General features: G+C 41.8%; 1 pseudogene; it reads left to right on the top strand.

Moving 5' to 3' along the window:
- LOC137833204 (protein ALTERED SEED GERMINATION 2-like) overlaps positions 1-24,674 on the top strand; it is a 36,015-nt pseudogene that overhangs the window by 500 nt on the left and 10,841 nt on the right.

Consider the following 24,674-nt stretch of genomic DNA (forward strand, 5'->3'; position numbering starts at 1 on the left):
GTATGAACTGAACGTGCGTACTTTTTCCTCTGCGATGCGGTGCATCCACCACCTGAGAAACCCCCTGCAATGGTGTGGATCTCCCCATGGATGGGCATCTCGTGTTGCTGGGCTTCTCCACCTGCCGGCTGGGAACTCGACGCTCCTCCGGTCCTTCTGTCCAGCAGATAGTCGTTTAGGAACCCGCTCTTAACCAGATCGTCGAGCTGGTATCCTAAAGACAAACACGAGTCCAGGTTGTGGCCAAAGCACTGGTGAAACTCGCACCAGACGTCCGGCTTCGACCCCAGCACCTTGTCGCCCACCTTTTCGGGCGCCTTCAACCTAGCAGATATGTTAGGGATAGCAATCAGGTCCGCTAGTCCCATGACGAATTTGTGCTTAGGCGGGCGATTGTATTCCCGGCGTGCTGGTTGTTGGCGTGCCGGCGGTTGGCGCGCCTGGCTTCTTCCCTTATTTCTCCTATCGTAAGGATAGCGAGTCCTTTGGTCCTTTCTGGCCGCCGCTGCCGTTTTCCAGCACCCTCTGTGGCTGGATCCTGGTCTGGGCGCGTGGCCTGGCGGGAGCCGCGCTGCCTCTCTTCTCGGCGACCTCACTCTCGTCGGCGATGTGGGCCACCGCAAGTCGCCTGACTTCAGCAAACGTCGCTGGATGAGCCCTGATCAAGGCTTCGCAGAATGGCCCTGGCTGCACGCCCTTCTTGAAGGCATAAACCAGCATTTCTTCATCCTTAGCCGGCGATCTGACCATCTGTGCTCCGAAGCGATTGAGGTAGTCTCTGAGGGACTCCCCATGGTACTGCCTTATATCAAACAGATCATAGGACACCCTGGGCGGTGCCTTGTTCACAATATACTGCTCGACAAAGATTTTCGAGAATTGTTGAAAATTAGTTATGTGGCCATTAGGCAGGCTCACAAACCACTCCATCGCCGTTCCCTGGAGCGTGCTCACGAACATCTTACAATAGACGGCGTCCGACCCTCCTGACAGCATCATCTGTGTGTGGAACGTGGTCAGATGAGCCTCTGGATCCTCCACGCCAGTAAAAACAGCTTTAACCGGGACCACGCTCGTGGGAATTGGCGTGTCGGTAATCGCCTGAATGAAAGGCATTGGGAAAACACGAGGCGGCGTCGACGGTGCCACCTCTTCAGCAGAAGCACGAACCTGCTGCTCCTGAAGAGCTCGACGTAGCTCCTCAACTACCTTGCTGAGCTCCTCGTTCCTGGCGCGAGAGGCGACCAGGTCTTCATGTATCCTTGCCTGCTCGACGCGCGAGGCTTCTACAGTGGCCTGCAATGAGCGCATCATTTCTGCCATCTGCGCCATGGTCATGGCGGCGTCGCCTTCAGCTGCGACGGGAGCCACGGGACTGGAACGATTGCTTCTCATCTTTCTCATTAACTTCAGCGAACCACAGAAATACAGCAAACGACACTTCAACCACTATCGAACCAGCGATCAACCGGAGAAAACTTCAAGAAACTGCGCAAGAACTTCAAGAACGCCGCAAACCTTCGAAGAAGATCGCAGCTTCACCAAAAACCACCGTTTCCCCGCGAACCAAACAACCAAACGAAAGAACTCGAATCCACCGATCGAAAAGCCGAACGAACGGTTTAAAACACAAACTTCACCGAACGAAACTCAAAGAAACCAAGAACGACGGTTGCACCAACACACAACCGCGCAGAAAACCTCGAAAACTTCCACGAACTCACGCTGTGGATGGGAGCACGTTTTACACGGCCCCACGGTGGGCGCCTGATGATCCTGCCTGTTGACCGGAGCGCTGGAGAATGCCTCGTCAAAGGATCGACGTGCGCGCCGCTTCTCACCTCTGTTCCTCCTCTGGATCTATCTCAAGAACCTGCAAAGAAACGATACGGCGCCGCTGCGGCCGATCGCACTCCGACGCTCAAGTCAGTGACGGTATCACCAAATACTAAGAACTGGAACCGTGCAAATCTCTCTCACAAACAGCTCTGTCACTCGCAAGCGTAAAGTGTATGAACTGAACGTGCGTACCTTAGAAAATCCGTTAGGAACTCTTATATACCTGGTGGTTTTCTCTCTCCTGGCAGTTACAGACTTGGACACGTGGCTCGTATCCAACTGTACACGTGCCATCATCTGGAGGCTTCCTGACTTGGCGCTGTTTCTACTCTCATTTTGGCTAAGTTACCTATGCATGGTACTGCCCAGTGCATAGCTAACTCAGGAGTGCGATCTCTACTGAAACTGGCGAGGTAAGGCCTTCATACACCTTCCCTGTGGTCTCGCTGGCCGCCTTCATAATCTGCTTCTCCTTTATCTTCGGCGATGTGCTTGTTCTGGCGATCTCCGACTGCCTGGTCGCCTGAGTCTGCATCTGGCGACTTCATCCCCAACCTGGCGATCGCCTATTCTGGTAAGCTGGAGATCGGAACACACCAACTTAACTATCGGCGACTACACGTGCCTCCCGACTTCCTCCCCAACTGTCAACCTGGCGCCTTGTCAACACGCCTATACTGTAGCAGGATGCCACGTCATCGCACCCGACCACCAGGGCGGTACATGTTGTACTTTTAAACTTGATTAAGGATGTATGAACTTTTTATGTGTTTTAATTTTCAATTATGTATAAACTTTAGACCAATATTATGTGTGCTTTAATTTTCAATGAAATGAATGGATGATTATAACTTTATACGTTATTTTATTTTATTATGTTTAGGTTAATTGTACAAAACAGATTGTAAAAAAGTGGTGGTTAAATTTTATTTATTCAAAATTAAAATTACGTTAGTTAAAAATGCCACATTATACCATATATAATGGCGCCATAATCTTCTTCAATGAATTAAATTACGAAAGTTATAACTGACACTACCTACATATAAAAACCACCACTACTTACACTGTTTAAAGTGGCGAGTGTTGTGGCGAGTAGCATAAAACCGCCACATTAAACTTTGTGGCGGCCAGTTCTATGGCGGTTTGGGAAACCGCCAAACGTGTATATTGTGGCGGTTATAAACGCCAATTTATATGAAAATAACCGCCACAATATACACTTTTTTTGTAATGATAGGTTTCTAGAAGCATCTTGAGGAGAGATACACAGTTTTGAGCTTTAACCTTCACCATGTTAAGTTTCACTTAACTAAGGTGAAGGCATCCAAGAGGCATGGTTTGTGAACACTTGAACCTATAAATAAGTGGCTCATCTCTTGTATTCTTTAGACTTGAATGAATATTGAATTGTGTTTCTGAATTTTCAACACATTTCTCGCCAAGTCTCTCTTTACTAGATGCTTTCTAGACTAGTAGAAACTCAAGGAAGTTGGCCTAACCTCTTTCTTGGCCTTTGAACCTAGAAATCTCTCTTTCCTCTCCTTTTCCCCAAACCCATTTTGGTGCTTCACTTAATCTCTTCCAAAAATTTCACTTCCTCCATGAATCTCCTCCAAAACTCAAGAACCAGATTGCATCAAGTGGATCAGAGCAAGGCAACATGATTTAGATAAGCCTTAATCCCAATTTATTTTTTGTGTTCTTAAGGACTTTGAATTCCAAATTATGTTCTTGTGTTTTTGTCATGTGTTCTACGTTGTTCTTCAATTTTCCACTGTTTATTTTGAGTTTTCATCGTTTATTTTGAGTTTCAACCATTTATTTTGAGTTTCTACCGTTTATTTTCATTTTTCACCGTTTATTTTCATTGTTCTTGATGTTCATCACTTGGTTTTGCAATTTTCTTGAGTGTAATCAGTTTTTTCTTTGTTTCATGATGTTTTATACCTTTTAATATCCTTTTGTTGTCAGTTTAATCGATTTAGTTTCGTTTGTTTTGATTTTTTCTTGTGCCATTTCTTTCTATACACTTTCCGCAACAAAACCCCAAAGAGTTTAATGTTCTTTGTAGTTTGATTTTTGGGTTTTATTTCTTGGTTTAATTGTTGTTTGATTCAAGATATGTGTACTATTAGGTGTTGTTTTGTGTTTTTAAACCTTGTATTTCAATAGTCTTGTCTAAATTTTATTTAATTTTGTCATATAATTTTAGTTTTTAGCCTTTATATGTGTTTGATAAAATGTCTCTTAGAATGCACACCATGTGTTTATGTTTTTTTGTGTGTCATAAAATTGTAGTATAAACTTTGAACCCTTTTGTTTTGTAATCGTTGAGTTCTTATGATGGAAGACCATCCTTGCTAAAACTACCATTCTTCTCAACTAAGAGCAGAGATTCAACTTGGAAGAATTAAAATATAATATTTGCCTTAGTTTTTGTACTAAATGTAAACAATAGAATAATATTTTTTGGCTTCGTATTTATGAGCCAACTTTAGAATAGGAATATCTTTCTCTCCAAACAAGACTACCTTGGGGTGCCTCCTTCCATGACTCTCCAAATTACTCAAAGATAGATCTCAAGTTATGAATGGTGAGTTTCTTGTAAATATGATTGTCATATGACAAGCTAGGAATGGGGAGCTTCATGTAAATAGGATTTTCGCATGACAAGATAAGAATAAAGAGTTTTTTATACATAGGATTGCAACATGACATGTTAGGAATGTAGAGTATTTTGATAACTCAGTAGTCACTTTTAGGAGTCTCTTTAGATTATAAATAAGAGACTCCCCTCTTGTAATATATAGACTTCATTGATATATGAAATTGTGTTTCTAAAATTCTCATCACACTTTATCCAAAGTCTTATAATATGAATAAAACGATTTATTCCCAAATTTGTGTTAATTTCAGGATTCTAGGGGAAAATGGAGATGAAAGGGCTAAAAGAGAATAAACAGGGTGAAAATGGAAGGTTGGAATGCTCAAAACTCGCCCAAAAACTCGCCTAAGCTAGAAGCACTCTAGAGGAATTCGCTCAAGCGAGCCCAATCTTGCTTGGGCGAGATCATTCCAGCGAAGTTGGGCTTTTTCTCGTCCAACTCGCCCAGGCGAGAAGTCAATTAGCCAAAGTCCAACTAGGTTAAATATGAGGCGTGAGGCACAACCCTAAACATCATTGGGAGAATAGAAGGTGATAGAAAACCCTTGAGAAGGCAGCCATCAAGGAGAAACATCCTGGATCTTCATTTCTTACTTTTCATGCTTGTAATGGCCAACATGAATGGCTAATTCCACCCTTTGGGATTAGGAGTAATTTGTTCAAACTCTTGTGTATTGAAGTGATATTTAAATATAATATTTTACACTTAGTGTATTTTGAAAAGGATTTGAAAAAGCTTGACTTTGGTTGACTTTGTTGTCAAACCAATTCAATTGATTGTTTCATGTTTTCAATCGATTGTTTTTCTGAATACCTTAACAAAATTCTATTAAGTGGTTTTAATATGCTTTAAATGATTTAAACTGATTTTGGCTCTTGCATTAAATGTTTTTACCAACTGTTTGGAGTTTAAATAAGTTGTTTTACACTCCTGGTTGTTAATCAACTAAGAGAAAACATTCAAATCAGTTTTTCCAAGATTGCAAAGAGCTTTGGATCATTCTTAAGAGTGGAATAGGATTGTGTTGTATCAATAGTGCTTTAATCTAAGATTGTATCCAGGTGTGCTCCATTTATTCTTTCTTAATTATTGTAATTCTGTGTGAATTGGTGTTGTGTAGTTTCAGAGGTTGTTCTGAAAACTGTGTGGTGTTGCCAAAGGTGGTGTGTGTTCTTGAAGGGTTCTAGATCATCACTTTGGTGTGTTATTTGTAATCAAGGTTTGATTACTTAGTGTTCTCATTGGTTTTTGAGGACTGGATGTAGTTCTTGGTAAAGAGTGAACCAATATAAACATTCAGTATGAATCTCTCTTTCCTTAAACTCTTTAAACTACTTTAGCTTTTCTTTCCTTATACTCTTTAAACTACTTTAGCTTTGATTTTATAAACTGCTGATATAAACAACCATTTGTTTCGCAAAAACAACTGGTTGATTTTTTGGAATCAAGTTAAAATCAGTTTTCTTTTTGGCTTAACAGATTTCTAATTGATTGATTCTTCATTGTCTTTCAATCAAACTTCAATATTTGCGAAAATCTTCCATAAACAATTCACCCCCTCTTGTTTAAGGCCTATAATTCTAACAGGTTTGTTGATTCAACTTTTGGTGTTGAGGAAGAGAACTTTTGGATTTCTTCTTTGAGGGTGATACTTGGTTGAGAAAGTTTCTATAAAAGAAGAGAAGGAGAAAATAAATTTTAGAGGACAACTTTAATTCATCTTCCACATCAAGAATCTTCAATCACTAAAGGAGTTCATCACAATTGTGTTCTATTTTTGTTCTTGAATTTTTGTATCAGAAAACCTTTGTGGAATTTTACTTTTGGTTGATTTGGAATTTGCTCCAAAGGCAATCCCAGTAGAAATTCTAATAGTTTACTTAAATTCTTCTTGAGTGTTGAGTGGAGATTGATGGACAACGAAATACTTGTAGGTTTATGGAGGATGCACCGAATGGACATGGAAGTTCTTGGATTGGGTACGAGTTTTACAAGGTGCAAGGGCCAAGGAAGATGTTAGGCCAACTTCCTTGAGTTTCTAAGAATGCAATGAGCATCATAAAGAGAGACATAGATAAAGTGTGTTGAGAATTTCAGAAACACAATTTCATATATCTATCAAGTCTAGAAATTACAAGAGAGGAGTCTCTTATTTTGTAATCTAAAGAGACTCCTAAAAATGACTAATGAGTTCTCAAAATACTTTCCACTCCTAACATGCCATGTGGCAATCCTATATATAGAAAACTCTCCATTTTTATCTTGTCATGTGGCAATCCTATTTACAAGAGACTCTTCATTCCTAGCTTGCCATGTGTCAATCTTATTTACAAAAAGCTCTCCATTCATAGCTTGAGATGTGACTTTTAGAGATTTGGAGGGTCATGGAAGGAGGCGCCTAACTTCTTAAGGAGCTTGAAGAGTCAACATACAAAGAAAGAGGCGCCCCAAGGTAGTCTTGTTCGGAGAGAAAGATATTCATATTCTAAAGTTGGCTCAAAATTACAAGGCCAGAAAATAATATTATATTATTTACATTTTATACAAAAACTAAGGCAAATATTATTTCTGAATTCTTCCAAGTTGAACATTTTCTCTTAGTTGAGAAGAATGGTGTCTTTAACAAGGATGGTCTTAGACATTCTAATAGTTTACACGAGCATTAGTGGTGCAAGTGTGTCAGTGGGCTCTTCGTGTCAACTGCATTTTCACCTTAGGATTCGACTAGTTTACTTTACTAGCTTTTATTTTCTTGCCTTTGTTTTTGCTTTTTCCTTCCTTTATTTGCTCGTGTTTAAGTCTCTGTGATACATAGCATTTTTAATTTCTTGCTATTAGTTTATCTTCCTTTGATCTTAGGATCATTTTATTGCATTCACAAACTCACATTCATAAAAAATTGTACTGAAGTTCTTTAAGTGAACTTTTGTGAAAACTATCTAAGTTAAACTCTAGGTAGGAAATTTTTGGTACTTAAATAGTTCATTGTGACTCACCTCACTTTCCTGAAAGTGAACTTGGGGAATACTCATACTTGATTCCTTGATTCACTTCAAAAAAATTAACATTTTCAAAAATCTTTGATCATTCAAGTTGATTTGTAAATCTTTGTGGAAACAATTTATGTTTTAAATCAAATATGGGTGATCCCTCACATAAATCCAGTGTTCATGGTAACCTTAACCCTCAATATTCTAATGATGTCCATGAAACGCTAGCAAAATAAACAAAATATATTTATGAGTTGAAGGATAAATTAAATAGACTTTTGCAACTTCAGGAAGACAAAGTCTATAGGTCTAGGAGTAGGTATGGGGAACGGTCTCACAAACAGAAGCATTCATCATATAAACCCTTCACAAAGCCAAGATGATCATAGTAGTCGCCATAAAAAAGACTACTACCAAAAAAACCCTAAAAAACATAAACATAGAAACTATTATGAGCCCAAGGAACCTAATAATTATCAAATTATATGCAATTATTGTATGCAATATTGTACGATATTGTACGATTCTTGTGCCGTATTTTATGATTCTTGACCACATGTTCCTCTTGTTTTCTTTAGAAGGTTAAACACACTTTGCAGACTCATTCCTCCCTCGTTCGGAAGCTTTCCCTAGACGGAGAGTTAGAGGTTGGTAACGTATCTTCCAAAATGTTATTCGATATTGATAACTGATGTAGTAGATTAAGTTAAGATCATGTTTAAGTTTGACAACCTTGATTAACATCACTCCAAGAATTTAGGGAATAATTCTTTATGTTTCTTATATTAAGGAAATAATAATTATCAAATTATATACAATATTTGTATGCAATATTGTACGATATTGTACGATTCTTGTGCTGTATTTTATGATTCTTGACCACATGTTCCTCTTGTTTTCTTTAGGAGGTTAAACACACCAATATAAGAAACCTTCTCTGTGACGCTGTGCATCCCCCACCAGAGAAGCCTCCCGCGATTGTTTGCACTTCCCCATGTACAGGGACTTCATGCTGCTGTTCTCCGGTCTGGGACCCCGATGCGCGATCACCCTGCGGCTCACGCAGGTAATCTGCTAGGAACCCAGACTTCACCAACTCTGCCAGTTCATGACCCAACGCCAAACAGGAGTGAAGTGTGTGGCCAAAGGCCTGGTGAAACTCACACCACTCGTTCTTCTTTCTACCAAGTACCTTATCAGTTTTCTCCGGTACGCGTAGTCTTGCTGCTACAGCAGGAAGGGCGATGAGATCCGTCAATCCCACCATGAAATTGTACCTTGGGGGCGCATTGTTCTCCCTTGCACGCCCCCTGCTCTGATCTTTGCCTGGTGCATAGGGACGAGGTTTTTCCCGCACCTTTTTCCCCTCCTTGGCCTCATGCACCCTTGCTTGCTGCGGTTTCCCTTGCCCTCCACGCGGTCTTGGTGGTGCAGCACTTCCTCTCTTCTCAGAAACCTCTGTTTCTGCCACTATGTGCGCCACCGCGCGTCGTCGGATCTCTGCAAAGGTGCTGGGATGGCTTCTGATGAGAGACTCGCTGAAGGGGCCAGGCAACACCCCCTTCTTAAACGCGTGCACCATCATATCTTCATCTTTACTGGGAAGTCTAACCACTTGTGCTCCAAAGCGGTTGAGGTAGTCTTTCAACGACTCACCTTGGTACTGACGCACGTCGAACAAATCGTATGACACCACTGCAGGTGCTTTGTTGACGATATATTGCTCAGTGAAGAGCTTTGAAAACTGAGAGAAAGACGTGATATGCCCTTCTGGTAAGCTCACGAACCACTCCATGGCGATTCCGCTTAGTGTGCTCATGAACATTTTGCAGTACACAGCGTCTGAGCCCCCAGACAACATCATCTGGGTGTGGAACGCCGTCAGATGTGCCTCCGGGTCTTCTACCCCCTTGAACGACGCCTTCACCCCCACCAGGTTGGGAGGCACCATGGTTCCCATGATTTCAGGGGAGAATGGCATGGGGAACGCTCTTGGGGGTGACGGCTGCCTAGACATCCTTTCGTCAACCACGTGTTCTCTCTGCGCCTGCAACGTCCTCCTCAATTCTTCATTGACGTGATTCAGTTCGTCGTTCCTGCTTTGCGACGCGGCCAACTCCGTCTGCATCCTTTCTTGTTCAGCTTTTGACGCTGCGGCATTATCCTGTAGCGTGCGCACCATTTCCAGGACCTGCGCCATTGTCACAGCTCCTTCGTCAGCGGATGGCGCAGGTGATGGTTGTCTATTTCTTGGCATCTTTCCCTATCAAAGAAGTTGGTAAAACTCTGGTAAGCTTCAATACTGTGGTGTATATGGGACCACGATTCACTCGGGCCCCACGGTGGGCGCCAAATGATCCTGCCGGCAACTCGAACGTGGAGGAATCGCTTTGTAGCACTCTCTGTCCCGTCTACGCGACTGTGTCTTCTGCAGAATCACCCTCAGAACCTTCTCTTGGATCTCCAAACGTGACCTGCAAAAGACACAGACGGCGCCTCTAGCGGTCGTTTGCACTCCGACGATCAAGTTAGTCCACAGAACCACCAAAGATCAGAAAACTAGTAGTGTGTGTGAAAACTCTTGCTCTCTGTTTTTTTCGTATCCCCTCAATCTCTCCCTGATTCTCTTTTATGTCTCTCTCTCTGTTTCTGGGCCTAACAGAATTCTGTTATGCTTTCCTGACATGTGTCAGAACCCTGTTAGGCTTTTCAGAGACAGTGTACCTGCAGAATCAGTAGAGTGTGGGTGTCTGTGCGTGTCCGCGCGTCTCTGCGCTTGGCTGCGCTTGTCTGTACCTGTCTGTACCTTTAGTGGTACGGAGTGCACCTTTATCTGGACCGCACCCCTCTCAGATGATGACACGTGGAGGCATGCGACTCGCATCTAACCACACACGTGTCACTTACTGGAAGGGCTCTAGCGCTTCTCTTTGCGTGCTAAGTTACTCCCTTACAGAGTAGCTTAGCATATTTCTTTCATCTGGGTAAATTGCATACTCTCAGGAGAACGCCAGGTGTGGCTGGTCTAGGCACACTCACCAAGCGTTGCTCTCTGCGTAGACGACTTACCCCTCACGCACGTAATGGATTGAGGGAGTCACCAATCACTGATCGGTTTACTAGCTCCCTCAGGCCACTCTCGTGCGCGATTCACTGAGATGTGCTCATGCGAGGTCCATGTATAACGCTCTCGCTGGGAACCTAAGTCCCAGTTTAACTGCGTGTAACACGAGACCCCGATGTCAATGCACCCGATGACTGATCAGTGCTCTATTTGCTTCTCGCGTTCTGCCCCCAGGCGTGAGTCTGGGAGCTGGTCTGTTGGTGGCCACTTGGCTACTGACCACCGATCACCGTTCTGGGTGATCTGTGCCCTGACCTCTCGGCCGCCTGATCTGTCGATGGTCACTCGGTTACTGACCCCCGATCACCGCTCTCGGTGATCGTCTCCTTGATCTCTCTGTCACTTGGTCCACGTGTCACCCTGCGAGTGGTCCACGTGGTCCTCTGCTGCTGACGTCATCGACTACCGATGACCGATCGGATCACTTGACCACATGTTCCTCTTGTTTTCTTTAGAAGGTTAAACACACTTTGCAGACTCATTCCTCCCTCGTTCGGAAGCTTTCCCTAGACGGAGAGTTAGAGGTTGGTAATGTATCTTCCAAAATGTTATTCGATATTGATAACTGATGTAGTAGATTAAGTTAAGATCATGTTTAAGTTTGACAACCTTGATTAACATCACTCCAAGAATTTAGGGAATAATTCTTTATGTTTCTTATATTAAGGAAATAATAATTATCAAATTATATACAATTATTGTATGCAATATTGTACGATATTGTACGATTCTTGTGCTGTATTTTATGATTCTTGACCACATGTTCCTCTTGTTTTCTTTAGGAGGTTAAACACACTTTGCAGACTCATTCCTCCCTCGTTCGGAAGCTTTCCCTAGACGGAGAGTTAGAGGTTGGTAACGTATCTTCCAAAATGTTATTCGATATTGATAACTGATGTAGTAGATTAAGTTAAGATCATGTTTAAGTTTGACAACCTTGGTTAACATCACTCCAAGAATTTAGGGAATAATTCTTTATGTTTCTTATATTAAGGAAATAATAATTATCAAATTATATACAATTATTGTATGCAATATTGTACAATATTGTACTTGGTTATTTCTTATGAATCACAAATCTGAAACCCAACATCTCTTAGAGTCATTCATTACATTGCACAAAATCAATTTCAAGCATCTATTAAAACCATCCGCGTTGACAACGGACTAGAATTTACTTCAATGTATGATTTTTTTCTCAAAAAAGGTATTGAATGTCAACGCACTTGCGTCTACACTCCTCAACAAAATGGAGTAGTAGAACGCAAACATAGACACGTTTTAAACACAGCACGAGCCGTTCTATTTCAGTCCAATTTACCATTAGAATTTTGGGGAGAATGTGTTTTAACCGCCACATATATCATTAATCGCTTGCCATCACCTTTACTAAAAAATAAATCACCTTTTGAGTTACTATATAATCAACCACCTTCACTTTCTCACCTAAAAACTTTTGGTTGCTTCTATTACGCAACTGTTGTTTCACCTAAGCAAAAATGTGATCTGCGCGCCCGACAATGCATCTTCATTGGTTATCCTCACAGTCAAAAAGCATACAAATTATTTGATACAGATGCAGGCACTTTTTTTACAAGTCGGGATGTCATCTTCCATGAAAGTGTTTTCCCATTCTACCAACAGTCACAGACACAATCCTCACCTCCATTACAAGGTATTTTGCCCACTATTGACATTGACTTACCCACTCCTGTCTAACATTCACTCGATCAACCTTCTTCTCTTACTCATCACAATGCACCTGAACTTCCATCAAACCAACCTTCTTCTCCTACTCGTCACAATACACCTGAACCTCTATCAAACCAACTTTCTTCTCCTACTCGTCACAATGCACCTGAACCTCCACCAAACCAACCTTCTTCTCCTACTCGTCATAATACACCTGAACCTCCAGTAGACCAACCTTCTTCTCCCATGCCAAGAAGTCTAGCACCCATTACCAAACCTTCTCCAACCGACCTTCCTGTTCGACGATCCAGTCGCACATCAACCTCACATTCCTGGATTCAAGACTACGTAACGGGATCCCAAGCCAATCATTCGACCACTGCCCAAAACCGGCCAAACGGAACCAGGTATCCTATGCATCATTTTCTTTCTAATTCACGATTTTCTTCTACACATAGTGCATATCTTGCTAACATCACAGCCACCAAAGAACCTCACACTTATGCTCAAGCTATACTTAATCCAAATTGGCAAAAAGCAATGGACGAAGAGCTTTCCGCCTAATAGCTAAATCAAACGTGGACCTTGACACCATTACCCGTTGGGCAGAAACCCATCGGATGCAAATGGGTCTATAAAATAAAGTACAACTCAGATGGTAGCATCGATAGATATAAGGCGTGCCTTGTCGCAAAGGGGTACACTCAGATTGAAGGTGTCGACTATTTTAAAACTTTTTCACCAACAGCAAAATTAACAACTTTGAAGTGTCTCCTCACCATTGCAGCAACCAGAAATTGGTTTACTCACCAGCTAGATGTGCAAAATGCCTTCTTACATGGCACATTGCATGAAATTATTTACATGCACTTGCCACTCGGGCATCATCGACAGGGGGAGAACATTGTATGTCGACTCAACAAATCCCTTTATGGTCTCAAACAAGCATCTCGAACATGGTTTTCAACATTTTCTCATGTGATTAAATCTGTAGGATTTCAACAGTCCAAGACAAATTACTCTCTATTCACAAGACAGAATAACTCATCATTTACTGCCCTTTTGATTTATGTGGATGATATTCTTTTGACAGAAATTCAGCGTGTTAAAGATTGTTTATGACAACAATTTCGCATTAAAGATCTTGGAGACTTAAAATATTTTCTAGGGATTGAATTTTCCCGTTCCAAAGCTGGTATTTACATATCCCAAAGAAAATATGCGCTTGATATTTTGCAGGATACGGGACTCACAGGTGCTCGTCCAGACAAATTTCCAATCAAACAATACCTAAAACTCACACCAGACGATGGAGAGTTATTAATAGATCCAGTCAAATACAGGCGACTTGTGGGACGACATATACCTCACGGTTACTCGGCCTGACATAGCATTTTCGGTTTGGACCCTAAGTCAATATATACAGGATCCACGGAAACCTCATTGGGATACCGCAATTCGAGTCCTAAATTACATCAAAGGATCACCAGGACAAGGATTGTTATTGCCATCCAAAAACAATCTGACATTGACAGCTTATTGCGACTCAGACTGGGGAGGTTGTCAGACAACTCGGAGATCAGTATCTGGGTATTGCATTTTTCTTGGTTCTTCTATTATCTCATGGAAGTCAAAAAAGCAAACAAACGTATCAAGATCATCAGCGAAAGCAGAATACCGCACGATGGCCAATACTTGTTTGGAGATAGTTTGGTTGCGATATCTGTTGCAGGATTTAAAGGTGTCATGTAACTTGTCAGCTCAACTTTTCTGTGACAATCAAGCGACATTACATATAGCAGGAAACCCAGTATTTCATGAACGCACAAAACACATTGAGATAGACGGTCACATTTTGCGAGAAAAATTACAAGCTGAGATAGACCGACACAGTATCAGCTTGCAGATATTTTTACAAAGGCACTAGACAAGGAACGGTTTTGACGCTACGACACAAGTTGGGGGTTCATGATTTTCACCTACCAACTTGAGGGGAGTATTAAGAAAATAATAATTATCAAATTATATGCAATTATTGTATGCAATATTATACGATATTGTACCCAATTATATGCAATTAATTTAATAATGATAGAATCTCATTATTAGTATCCTACCTAATTAGATTGTAATTTGGAGAGAGAAACTCCCTATATATTTCCTATACATGAAGTGATGTAACCATACACATAAGAGAAGAACAAACATTTTTTATCATTTTCTTATATCTATTTTATGTACCCTCGAAACAAATAATCTAAGGGCCACGTTGGCTGTGTCAATGCGTTGGCTTGGGATTCGAGAGGTTCACTATTGGTATCTGGGTCCGATGACACTCGGGTAAGTAATTTATTTTGAATGTTATAGTCATAACTGTCAAAAGATATCAAACACACTCCCATGGTATTTTTTCAGCTGTTAATTGTTTCTGAAATTTTGCAGTTGAATATTTATTCTGATCGAAAACTTCTACTGTCAATTGATACCGGACATTGTACAAATATATTTTGTACCAAGTTTTTACCAGAAACTGATGAGCTTGTAGCCTTTGCAGCTGGAGATGCTCGAGTAGTATTGTGATTCTTTAATATTTTTAATGAGTAATACGGCTTTAATTCTCTCATTTCATTTATTTTCATTTTGCCAGGTCTGGTTGTTTAACTTGTCTCGCTCTAGCAACACTCCATATGCACTTTTACAATGCCACTCTCAAAGAGTCAAGAAATTGGCTGTAAGTTATGTGGTCTAAGAATTTACCAATTTAGCATAGTTTGAATAACATTACATCAATAAGGTTATAGGAAATAAAACAAAACCTATGTAGGAATGCCTAATTTAATTTGCATCCTGTTGGTTTTCATGTCTTTCTTATTCTCTTTTTACAGGTTGAAGATGGCACCCCTACTGTAGTATGGAGTGCTAGTGAAGATGGGACCTTGAGACAACATGATTTTCGGGAAGGTAGCTCTTGTCTTCCAGCTGGGTCTTCACACCAAGAGTGTCGAAATATTGTTGTAAGTGGTTCAACTCAGTTGTATTCATACTTAATTGTTTTGAATGCAATTGAACCTTGTCTGTTATGAACATCCGAGTTGAATTGTAAATTTAAAATCTACAGCTCTTCCATGCATATATGTGATATGGGAAAACTGATTATCCTCCATTTCTGTAATATTTGATTTTACCAAATTATCAATTTGTTTGCTGAGAATAATTCATTTGCTATTAGAGCATCATGTAGCATTTATGTTTGTCTCATCAATGAGCTTATTCTTTTTCATTAAAATGAAAACATCCCATTATATATTATGCATATTACACTAATGGGAAGTTGTTATTGGATGGAGAGGAGGGATCAAACTTTTAATTTGATTTTTCATGTAGATTGCTAACTATAAGTTGATATGAGTTGGATAGGCACTTTGATAAGAAACAACACTTTAAGGAGGCTTAAGGACAAATTAATGGAGGACAAAGCCATCCAAATGAAGAGCCAAACTCATATACATCATGAGTGTCATGTCCTTATCACAAACACTTGGCGGAATTGAAAGGAAAGCAAGAACAAAAACAAGAACACAAATAGAAACACAATTGAAATGTGTAAATTGCAAGAACTGGACAGAATTGAAAGAAGAAATTAATCTACCGATTGAAATCATCAAAAGAACAAAATGCACCGATTAAAATTGAAGAAAAAAACCTAGAAATAAAATTACCGATTGAAATTGAAGAACAAGATGAAGGAAGATGACTTATGTGATTGAAGCAAGGATTGGGAATGGACACGCCACTTGGATGATGAATGTTCCAAGATAAGTGCAGATTTGCCGCCACTTGAATGCTCCCAATGCATCACAAGATAAGACAAGGAAAAGGAGAACTAGTCTCACAATCACTCACAAATGGAGCATAGTAACTTTACTCTATTTTTCCAATCTGCATTTTACAAGAGCACACACCTCTATTTATAACCTTTAGACGTGCTGAAATGTAAAGCTAATGAAATTCAAATTTCCCTCTAAATCTAATTCAAATTGGTGCCACCTAGTCATGAAGTAAGTGTGATTCACTTCCTATTTTTAGCACCTCCTAAAATTGCGTCTACACCCCCGTAATTATTCACACTCTTTATTTAATATTCACACCTCCTACAACTATACAAAAGTAATTCAAATGATGCTCTTTTATTTAATGCTTGGTCATGCCCCTCATGGTTTGGACTTGGGCTTTCTTGTGCTTGGCCTTCTTGGGCTTGGCTTTGGGCTTGGGCCTCATCTTTTGCAAAGACTAATAAGAAGAACTTTAAATGCTTTGGCCCTTGTCCATTTCTTCTATTGATAACATCTTTTTGATTCTCATCATAAGTGCACATGGGAAACCTATATGACAAAGGCATGTCAAGAGAATTGTTAATTCTATGCTTGAGATCTTGGTTGCATCTTTGATCTCACGATGCTATCGTTATTGCCTTTTCTTAAACATTTTGGAAATTAAATGGCTCTAGTAATAGTCAGTGTGTGATAACAATCTTTCTAGAGTGTAGTTTTTGTAGTTTTGTACTGTAAGTTAGTCAGGAAGCTGATTAACTATGATCACTGTTTTATAAAGTTGGAATCCTTGGTTTTTTTTAATTAACTAATTTAACTAATTTTCTTGTTTAATGTTAGCTTGACTTACGAGGTGGATCTAAAAGATAACTTGCTGATCCTCCTAAACAAGTCCTTTCTTTAAAGTCTTTTGATATTAGTTCAACTAGGCCTCATTTCCTCTTTGTTGGTGGGAGGTAAATATTTCTGGTGATTAATTATGTTAATTAATTCATCCTTGTATTTCAAAACTGATGTTAGAATTTCTATATCTTGTAGTGATTCCTTTGCACGCTTATATGATAGAAGGATGCTGCCATCTCTTAGCTCATGTCGAAAAACAATGTCTCCTCCTCCTTGTGTTAATTACTTTTGTCCAATGCATGTTTCTGATCGTGTGAGTCATTTGCTTGACTTATATGTGATTATCAATTCTTGAAGTGTTTATATTGTTGTTCTAGAGAGGAATGACATATTCATGTGATAGAATCCTCTAGTGTGTGGAAGCACAAATGATGAACATATATATGTATATCATACAAAGCATAAAATAGGGATGGTGGTGGTGGCAGTTTTTTCTTTGGATATTGGTTATATTATTAATTTTAAACAGGTGTTCTTTGAAAATGAATTTAAGATACACAGGAGTCTACACATATTAAAAAAAAAAATTGCTTTACAAATATCATTAGTATTTCCTATCTCTATTATGCAAAATGCCTAAACCGAAATAAAGCAGTTTGTAATGTTAGTTTTTCATTCTTCATACCTAATGCACTACATGCTCTAGGTTTATCGAATTTGTTTTCCATTTCCTCCTTGGTATATGTTGTGTTATGGACATGTAAGTAGTTATAACACTTCAAGCCAAATGTTTTTGTTCTCAAATTGTATCTTTTTTTACAGGGACATTCAAGCATACACTTAACTCATGTTACATTCAGTCCGGATGGACATGAGGTTCTCCTCATCTATAGTGGAGAGCATGCTTACCTGATGAATGTAAATCATGGTAAAGTGTATCACTTTGAACCTTGATTCTTCACTTCCTATTTATTTGTTTTTCAGAAGTAGTGTTAACATAATATGTTTTTGTTTGTTTGTTCAACTTGAGATATGGGTAAATTATAGAAGTTCTTTAACTTCTTGACAGTTTGCTTTATGAATGGCTGGAAAGGGGATACGTTGTTTTTCTTGCAGTGTCATTTTATTTGGTTATGCTATGCTTGTTTGCATTGTAACCTTTAAGTCACATTATTAGATACATAAGTCTAATGTGTTGTTATATGAACTCTTGGTTAGAAAATATTGAAACTCTAAATAATGGAATAAAATATCCTTTATTTATTTATTTTCTTGTGTTTTTAAGAGGCTAATTGATACTGTGTTTCTCTTTGATGTCTTCCATGATGTGATCTACATGCTAATCCTGCATATTTTATACTCTTTGTTTAGCGTTTTCAACTGGAACTCGCCATGCATCTTTTGAAGACCTAAGCAGAAGTTCCAATTTATTAAATAATCCTTTTGAAGGCAGTATTTATTTCATTTGTCGGCAGGTTTTCGTTGTTGTGTCAGTTATTTTCTAATTTTTTATTATGGTGTGGATTTGGATGCTCTCAACTCAACTATCTATAACTGTGTTACTGAAGTAACTTCCATTCTGTTATGTTGGTTTCTATGTTTATGTAGATTTTATAGTTGAGACAGTACTTATTTTTTTTTTCATTATGCAGCTGGAGTGAATAAGATGCAATATGCTTCAGGAGACGTATCAAAGAGATGATGACTAACTCTCCAACAATTAATGGGACAGAATTGCAGTCTCCAAATGAAATTACTAGTGAAAAGAACATTGATGCAAAGGTATGCAGTTTTTATTTTTTGGGGGGACGGGGAATGCCTACGTATATTTTTACAGTAGATAAGGGCTGTAACTAAGAGATGTCACTTTAGTTTTGCATAATATTTTTCTTGACTAATTGGGTTTTACAGCTTGACAAGTGCAGGAAACTTATAACATATGCTAAGAATTCATTGGACAATGGGACACCCTATTATGGAATTGAGGCATGTAATGAAGTTTTGAATGGCTATAGCCATATCATTGAGTCTGCACTGAAACATGAATGCATGCTTGTGCACTCGTGCTATGCTATTGATCAAGGTTATTATTATTATTATTATTTTCGGTCTCGGCATTTTGTTTTCCTGCTTTCAGTTTAGTTGTTTTTATCATTTTCGCTGGACTGGACATATTTTGAATTTTCCACTCTTTATCCAGAGGGAGTGGAAAAATGATGCACATATGGCTATAAGAGATTGCACTGTACTACATGTCAGAAGCACTGTCACAGGTAATTTTATTGTATGAACTTCAAATTTGAAAATGTTCACTTTGAAATAATGCATTATACTGGTTTTTGAGACTCGTTAAGCCTCTTACTTAAAATATGGTACCAAGTCGTATACTTTCTTGTTTGTTAGCAGAAACAAAAGCTTCATAAAAGTGAAAAATGGAAATGTACTTATACCAATGAAGCTGATAGTGGAAGGATTTTTTGAGCACGTGTATTCTGTTTTTATCTTCATGGAAAAAAAAGTTTTTTGGTTGCATAGTGATCCTGCCGGTTGACCTAGCGCAAGAGCGTTGCCTCGTCACGATCTTCCTCACTAGCTTGACACCACGTGCCCTTCAAGTCCACACCATAGATAGTCTCTCTGAGAACCTGAAAACACAAGATGGCGCCTCTGCGGCAGGTGCCAATCGGCGTGCTGCTGGCATTGCTTGCAGCGCTGGGCATATCTCTTGCAATCTTCCCTCATTATGGGCCAGTAGGTAAACTGACGAACCAGTCCAACGCTGTTCCACTAAGAGTGCTCATGAACACCTTACAGTAGACCGCGTCCGACCCCCCCGAGAGCATCATCTGGGTGTGAAATGCCGTGAGATGAGCCTCAGGGTCCTCCACACCGGTGAAAGACGCCTTCACCGCCACCGTATTGGCCGGGACCACCGAGTCCATGATCTCTTGAGAAAATGGCATGGGAAAGCCGCGCGGTGGGGATGGGGGTGCAGATCTGTCCCCGACCGCACGCTCCTCCCGCTCTTGAAGAGCTTTACGCAGCTCTTCGTTGACCCTGTTGAGCTCCTCATTCCTAGCTTGCGAGGCCACCAGCGCCTCGTGCATCCTCTCCTATTCAGAACGTGATGCAGCCACGTTCTCCTGCAGCGTCCTCATCATGTCCATGACCTGCGTCATAGACATAGCATCCTCATCTGTTGACGGTGCAACTGAACTAGACCGCGTTGTCCTCATCCCTTCTCAGCAAACTCAGCGACTCAAAGAAACTCCAAACGAACGGTGAAAACTCCAGAAACCGACTGCGACAGCGAGCAGTCGAGCAAAAGCACCAAAACTTCAACAATCACAAACTATGGTTGGGAGTCACCTTTTTTACAGCCCCACGGTGGGCGCCAGATGATTCTGTCGGTTGACCTAGCGCAAGAGCGTTGCCTCGTCACGATCTTCCTCACCAGCTTGACACCACGTGCCCTTCAAGTCCACACCATAGATAGTCTCTCTCAGAACTTGAAAACACAAGATGGCGCCTCTGCGGCCGGTGGCGCTCCGACGCTCAAGTCAGTTACAAGAACACCCAAAAACTGAGAGAAAATATACTTTGTAGAACCGTACTAAAGTGCACACAACCCTAGCAATGAGTCGTAATGAAAACGTACCTCTGCAAATTCTGTTAAGTTTACCTTTATAGCTAGGTTTTTTCTCTCTCCAGGCCGTTATGCTTTGGACGCGTGGCTCGCATCCAACCCTGCACATGTCATCATCTGGGCTGGGGTAGCAGGTAGTACCCAACCCTACACGTGTCATCATCTGAGCTAGGATAACTCGAGCGTCATTTCCATGTAGCATCCAACCCTACACGTGTCATCATCTGGGTTGGGGTAACAGGTAGCATCCAACCCTACACGTGTCGTCATCTGGGTTGGGGTAATTTGAGGACTATTTCTATGTAGCATGCAGTTACGCGACCAAGTCTCCTATTCAAGGTGCAACCTAGCACATAACACGCTCTGGAATGCCACCTGACAAGGCGAGTATCGGATGCCACAAAGTACACCATCTCTGTGATATCGCTTGTCGCAGGTGCCACCTTCCTCTTTGCCACGCCATGCATGTTCTAACTGAGAGGAACTCGCCATCGACGAATGTCCACTCTGGGAATCCCGTTGTCGAGGAGCAAGTTGTTTACTCCAACTCATTTAACCTTCACGCATCATGCTGGCGTAACAATCATCTTGACTGAACTTACACACTTGAACTTCCTCGCCTAAACCCCCAACAGCTTCAACTGAGTTTACTGGGAAATCCGGCGATGTGCTTCTGGCGGCGATGTCAGACCACCTGATCTTCCGTCATCTAACACGGCGACGACACCAACCTGGCGACAACCGGCGATGTGCTTCTTGCGGCGACAACCGATCATGTGCACCGCAGAACGCCACTTATCCAAACGGCGACCATGTACACTTCTGAACCATCCCTCTTTCTCTTGTCCACGTGTACTGTTGAGCACGTCATCACACCCGGTGACCTGGTCGGTACACATAGGGTTGTTGTAGTAGTGAGAATGGGAGAGATAATTGAGGCAGAAGTACTTGTTACCGATATCAATTATTATTAGTGTCTTTGGGTATTGGTGTGGGACTAGCAAAGGGTTATAAACTTGAGTATTAGAGGAGCGCTATTCAAGTTGGGAACATTTTAAAATCCGTAACATTCCCCTGCCAACCAGGGTATTGGTGTGGGACTAGCAAAGGGTTATAAACTTGAGTATTAGAGGAGCGCTATTCAAGTTGGGAACATTTTAAAATCTCTTGAGAAACAAGATAGTTCAACTACTGAAAAATTTGTTGTAGATAAGAAAATGCCAACTAAAGCATGAAGAGACAAGGTCATGGAAATCTTGGGGTGGTAAACTGGAAGGCTCGGATACAAAAAAATCTATTAGTCCATTTTGATCCATTAACAATTTTTTTCATATAAAAGACAAATTTTTTAAAAATTTAAAATAAATTTTGAAACATATATTTTTGAAAAAAAATTAATAAATAAATATAGACATTCATTTTTTTTATTTTAATATGTTTCGTATTGATAGGAGGTGTACCGACCAGGTCATCGGGTGTGATGACGTGTCTTGCACGTGCCTAGGTGGGGCGTGCTCAGTGGAACACGTAGGCAAGAAAAGATGGATGGTTCAGAGGTGAGCGTGGTCGCTGGTTCATGGAACTGGCGTTCTGCGATGAACATGCCCGGTTGTCGCCGGGTTGGCTCGTCATCGACGTATTTGGCGATTGGCAATCATGTAGCTTGACATCGCCGCAGGAAGCACGTCGCCAGATCTTCCGACAAGCTCAGATTGAAGCTGATAAAGGCCCAGAGGTGTAAGTTCAAGTGTACAACTCCAGTGAGGCGATTGTTGCGCCAGCATGGGGCGTGAAGGGTGTTTGGGTTGAGGGGACAGCTCGCCTATCAGCGACGGGATTCCCAGAGAGGACATTCGTTGATGGCAAGGTTTCCTCAGCTAGAACATGCATGGCGCAGCGGTAAGGAGGGTGCCGTTAGAGACAAGCGATATCACAGAGATGGTGCACTCTGTTACACTCGATACTCGCCTTGTCGGGTGGTGCTCTAGAGCATGTCGCGTGTTAGTTTACTCCTTGAGTTGAGGACTTAGCCGCGCGACTGGCTACTACGCAGAAGTGACGTTCAAGTTGCCCCAGCCCAGATGACGACACGTGTAGGGTTTGATGCTCTCAGTTACTCCAACCCAGGTGATGACACGTGTAGGGCTGGGAGAAATAAAGAAGTGACGCTCGAGTTATCCTAGCTCAGATGATGACACGTGTAGGTCTGGGTGCTACCTGCCATCCCAGCCCAGATGGCGACACGTGCAGGGCTGGATGCGAGCCACACGTCCAAAAGCATAACGGCTTGGAGAGAGAAAAAACCTAGCTATAAAGGTAACCTTAACAGAATTTGCAGAGGTACATTTTCATTACGGCTCATTCTGCTAGGGTTGTGTGCTTTTCAGTACGGTCCTACAGAGCATATTTTCTCTCAGTTTTTTGGGTGTTCTTGTCATTGACTTGAGCGTCGGAGCGCCACCGGCCGCAGAGGCGCCACCGTGTGTTTTTCAGGTTCTCGAAGAGGCTATCTGTGGTGTGGACTTGGAGGGCACGTGGTGTCAAGCTGGTGAGGAAAACTGTGACGAGGCAACGCTCTTGCGCTAAGTCAACCGGCGGGATCATCTGGCGCCCACCGTGGGGTCGTATAAAAGGTGATTCTCAACCATAGTTCGTGTTTGTGGTGTTTTTGGTGTTTTCTGTTCGACTGCTCGCTATCGCAGTCGATTCCTGGAGTCTTCACCGTTTGTTTGGAGTTCTTTGAGTCACTGAGTTTGCTGAGGAAGGATGAGGACAACACGCTCCAATTCAGTCGCGCCATCAACAGACGAAGATGTTGTGTCCATGACACAAGTGATGGACATGATGAGGACGCTGCAGGAGAACGTGGTTGCATCGCGTTCTGAACAGTAAAGGATGCATGAGGCGCTGGTAGCCTCGCAAGCAAGGAATGAAGAGCTTAACAGGATCAACGAAGAACTGCATAAAGCCCTTCAGGAGCGGGAGGAGCGTGCGACTGGGGACAGATCTGCACCCCCATCCCCACCGCGCAGCTTTCCTATGCCATTTTCCCAAGAGATCATGGACTCGGTGGTCTCGGCTAACACTGTGGCGGTGAAAGTGTCTATCACTGGGGTGGAGGACCCTGAAGCCCATCTCATGGCGTTTCATACTCAGATGATGCTCTCGGGGGTCTCAGACGCGGTGTACTGTAAGGTGTTCATGAGCACTTTGAGCGGAACAGCGTTGGACTGGTTCGTCAGTATACCTACTAGCCACATTACCACGTTTCAACAGTTTTCCAAGATGTTTGTTGAGCAGTATATAGTGAACAAGGCGCCACCTTTGGTGTCTTACGACCTGTTTGATATAAGGCAGTACCAAGGGGAGTCCCTGAAGGATTTCCTGAACAGATTCGGAGCTCAGATAGTCTGTTTGCCAGGAAAGGACGAAGAGATGTTCGTGCACGCCTTCAAAAAGGGTGTGTTACCTGGGCCTTTTAGTGAGTCGCTCATCAGGAGCCACCCCGCCACGTTTGCTTAAATCCGGCGACGTGTTGTGGCTCACATCACCGCCGAGAGCGAGATCACCGAGAAGAGGGGAAACGTGGCCCCAGCTAAACCGCGCACCCAAGCAAGGGTACAGCCGCAAAGGGTAATGTAGGCGGCGGCGGGAAAGAGGGACAAAGGATGCGCCATCCTTACAACCCTAAGAAAAATAAGAGCAGGGGGCCAGGGTGGCCCAGGGAGACTAATCGCCCCCAAGGTATGAGTTTGTAATGGGTTTGGCCGATTTGATCGCCATCCCAAACATTGCTGCCAGGCTCAAAGTGCCTGAGAAAACGACGGAGAAGGTTTTGGGGCCAAAGCCAGACGCATGGTCCGAGTTCCACAAGAGTTTTGGCCACTCTATCAACTCGTGTTTGGCTCTGGGACACCAGCTCGCCGAGTTGGTCAAATGTGGTTTCCTAAAGGATTACTTGCTAGAGAAGCAGGCGGACCAAGCGGCAGGATCTCAACCAGCGGGCAGCGGAGGGCAGCAGCACAAGGTCCATTCACGGTG

The sequence above is a fragment of the Phaseolus vulgaris genome, chromosome 6, assembly GCF_051622355.1.
Source record: "Phaseolus vulgaris cultivar YP4 chromosome 6, ASM5162235v1, whole genome shotgun sequence".
NCBI lineage: Eukaryota > Viridiplantae > Streptophyta > Magnoliopsida > Fabales > Fabaceae > Phaseolus > Phaseolus vulgaris.